Source organism: Sinocyclocheilus grahami, unplaced genomic scaffold, assembly GCF_001515645.1.
Source record: "Sinocyclocheilus grahami isolate Dianchi unplaced genomic scaffold, SAMN03320097.WGS_v1.1 scaffold28.1, whole genome shotgun sequence".
Classification (NCBI taxonomy): Eukaryota; Metazoa; Chordata; class Actinopteri; order Cypriniformes; family Cyprinidae; genus Sinocyclocheilus; species Sinocyclocheilus grahami.
The window spans coordinates 2,205,573-2,209,534 of NW_015505207.1; positions in this window are offsets into that span (position 1 = coordinate 2,205,573).

Genomic DNA, 3,962 nt, shown 5'->3' on the forward strand with positions numbered 1-3,962 from the left:
ACTGGTAAAAGTCTCAGTTTTACAATATTTAAATTGAGGACATCTGCCTAGTTGCAAAAAAAAAAAAACTAATACTAAGACATATCGTTAAGGACTGTTCTTTAGGGGCTTTTGCGAAAACTACATACTTCTGCATTTTCCACTCATGGATAGTCATTGGGAGTTGAACTCAGATTTTAGCTGAGCACCCAAAGGAGTTTTGACTGAATAACTACAACTCACACTCATGGTAACATTCCCTGTAGTATAATGAAACATACACTTGAAAAAGAGATTCATATATACCTAATAAACAACAAATCATGACAGAGACAGTTTGGAAGCATTAATCGATTCGCAACTGCTAGCAACAACAACAGCTTACAACAGACAAACTTTTTAGGACTTTTCACAAATAGTTAACCATGATTTTCACACCTTTTAGATAAATTAATATGATCAGTAATTTGAATTAAGACTGGCATAATAATGAATGAATGTTTTGGTCAGCGCGTTGGTCTGTAAATCATATAACGTTACCAGAGTTTTATAATGAAACAGTTCTTCTAAAATAGCATTCAAATATAGTTGGTATATCAATTTGAAATTGTGGGACACAGACGTAGACTGAGCAGGTAAAAATCAGGGAGGAAGCGAGTAAAGGTAAAGTGTAACCCCTAACCCTAAATGTGTACATTTTTTCTAAAGAAAATTGGTATATTTAGGACCCTTCGTCAAACTAACCTAGACCAACTTCATGTGTTTAGGCCAAAATATGAGCAAAAGGGTCCTCTTCCTGAAGACACCCTTGTATTCACTCCTCATCTTCTAAGATGAAATTTCATGTTTTATGTATATATACATATTTGCAAATAGTCCTTGCTTTTCAACTGGGACAACGTTTTCGCCATATTAGCATATCGACCTATGATTGGTCGTAATTTGCTGCATTGCTATACTTTAAATATTTATATATTTGCCCTTTAAACTCCAAAAACCTATGTCAAATTTCGTTCTCGTTCGTTTGAATTAAAGTCACCTGTCTTTTTTGGACCCAGAAATACAGGTGATTTTAATTCAATTTATTAAAAGTAAAAATGCATAATTACTAAAAAAAAAAAAGGCAAAATTATTTTCACACAATACTTGGCCTATTATTATTTACTTCTTGTGAGTTCTGAAACAAGGAAACAAGATATTTTCTGAAAACCCCTTTTTTATCATCTGAATTTATAGTAGCTGTTTACATTTTTCTTCTTTTTTTTGTACATACAGTATCAATACGTGAGAGTCCATTCACTAAATGAAATCAACATAATGATTAAAATTAAATTTAACATACAACTTTTGATGAAAACAGGCCTGCACTTTTCATTTTTGTAATAGCCTAAATGGATTTTCAAATGGATAAGAAAACAGACTACACAAAACTCTGTTAAGACATTTTATATAATAGTCATACAATTTTTATAAAAGAAACTTGAGCTGACAAAGAACCTTCAACATTGGAATAAAGGAGGAAACCATAATCTAGATTGTCACACATTTCAAAGCTTTTTTTTCCCTGTTATAATACTGTTTGACTCATTCTTCTGCGTCCTTTCACTCACAATCCATCTAATTTATGAAAAGAAATCAACCATGTGCTTCCGTTATAAGACAGTTGTGTGCAATTTTTGCTCTGGTGATGATAATGTCCATGAGCTGATATGTACAAAGACTGTTTTCTATTGTAAATCACACACTCATAGGCACAAACATCAGGACTTGGTGAAAAACATTGGCTTGCGATTGGCAGGTGTGACCCAGACTTATCTTCACATCTTCAGACATTCATTACACTCTAATACATACATACAGACATATACTGATGTAATCTAACACAGTCTGAACATGCAGAACAAGGCACTGGACACGGTGGAGAAACTGGCACATTGTGGACAAAGGCAAACAGACAAATGGTGGTTTACATTTACATTTTCATTTTGAATTTGTTTTGGAAAGTTTCTGACCGGCAAGATATTAAAACACCATCTTCACTGAAAGCTCTTTATCTTTTGAAGCAAAATAGAATCAAAATGGAAAGCAAAGAAACACTCTTGCTAACATCCCCCAAAAGCATGTTTAGAAATCGGTTTAAATAAAGGATTGATATTCAACCAGTGCAAATGATTAAAAGAATTTCAGAAGGAAAGAAAAAAGAAGACAGGGAACGTTAATTATAGTCCTAGATTCATTTTTAAATATATAGTTAACCCCAAACTCACAATTCTGTCATTATTTACTTGCTCTCACATTACTTCAAACCGCTGCTGTTTTTCTGTTCATGGGACACAAAAGGAGAAGTCTTTTGAAGCAACATAATTGTTTTGTGTGACGAACAGACTAAAATTTAAGTCATTATTCACTGATAAACTTCCCTTCAGTGAGCTGTTGGCTGCTGGGTCCAGAACAAGTCTTGATCAGTCCAATTAGTGAACAAATAATTCTTTTAAACTGGTTCTTTTTGATAAATTGGTTGATTTGTTCACAATTCGTAGCTTGGGCAAAATTAATATTATATAAATTAGGGAGTTGATTTTATTTTTAGTATTCATATGACATGTTCATGTTTGATTATGGCATACTAATTGAGCTCCTCAACATTTATTTATTGTAGAAAATTAATTATATGCATTTTAAAATGCATTAGTTGCATAGTAATAATAAAAATAAATAAAAAATTAAATGTAGTCAGCAGTTTTTTATGGGTAACAGTTTTAGTCAAATTTGTTTTGTTTTATTTGACTAAGATAACTACTATTTGAGAGGTAAAAAGACATGACACACTCATTCCACCCCAAAATCCTTGTGGCATTATAAAGAAAGAAAAAAAGTTATTAAATGAACTACTCACTGTCCCTGAGAGTCCGCTGTATCTACCAGATCTGCATTATCAGAGTCTTCCAGCAGGAGGCGCACGCACGATGTATGACCATTCATTACTGGAAACAAACTTGAGTGTATTAAATACTGCATAAAAAAATGCACAGCTGTGTAATTTCCACCACACAGAGGTGTAATACCTGCAAGGTGGATCGGTGTACGTCCACGGATAGTATCTTTGCTTCTCAACGAGGCCCCATGGTTCAGAAGCGTGAGAGCGCAGTCAGTGTGGCCCCTAAGGGCAGCAAGCATTAGTGGAGTCCGACCCACCTCATCCCCCTGATCCACCTCGCAGTGACCCTCCAAGAGCACTTCTAGAGCCTGTGCGTGACCGTGGTACGCCTGGAAACAAACATATATAGACCAACTGTCTGAAAACATATCACATATATGTGACCCTGGAGCACAAAACCAGTCTTAAGTAGCACGGGTATATTTGTAGCAATAGCCAAAAATACATTGTATGGGTCAAAATTATTGATTTTTCTTTTATGCCAAAAATCATTTGGATATTAAGTAAAGATCATGTTCCATGAAGATATTTTGTAAATTTCTTACCGTAAATATATTAAAACTTAATTTTTGATTAGTAATATGCATTGCTAAGAACTTAATTTGGACAACTTTAAAGGCGATTTTCTTAATATTTTGATTTTGTTTTTGCACCCTCAGATTTCAGATTTTCAAATAGTTGTATCTCGGCCAAATATTGTCCTATCCTAACAAACCATACATCAATGGAAAGCTTATTTATACACTTATGACTGGTTTTGTGGTCCAGGGTCACATATATCATTGAGGTTAGGGCCTGTCCGTAGTAATTAAACCTTGTAAGAGTTTCAAAAAAACATGCAAGCTGCTTTCCTATGCAAAAGTTGGCTTCAGGATGCTAAGGTGGTAGCCAAGGTATTGATATATGTGACCCTGGACCATAAAACCAGTCATAAGGGTCAATGTTTTGAAATTGAGATTTATGCATCATCTGAAAGCTGAATAAATGAGAATCTGAGGGTGTAAAAAAAAAATCTAAATATTGAGAAAATCACCTTTAAAGTTGT